The following is a 225-nucleotide window of genomic DNA, read 5'->3' on the forward strand; positions in this document are numbered from 1 at the left end:
AAAGAAGAGGATCCGGAAGAGAATGCAATGCAAAGCTAATGAGTGACACATATGCATGTGAATAGCGGATGGATATGAGTGGCGAGTTGTAGACGCCAGATTTGAAATGTGTCACTTGAACTTCTCTTCCAATAAATTAATTAAGAACGAAAAGAAAATAAAGCCAACCAACATACAAAGCGTGACTTTTGTCTAAAATGCAAATGAAAGGAATTTTCATTTTTA

Source organism: Glossina fuscipes, unplaced genomic scaffold, assembly GCF_014805625.2.
Source record: "Glossina fuscipes isolate IAEA_lab_2018 unplaced genomic scaffold, Yale_Gfus_2 67779, whole genome shotgun sequence".
NCBI classification, from domain to species: Eukaryota; Metazoa; Arthropoda; class Insecta; order Diptera; family Glossinidae; genus Glossina; species Glossina fuscipes.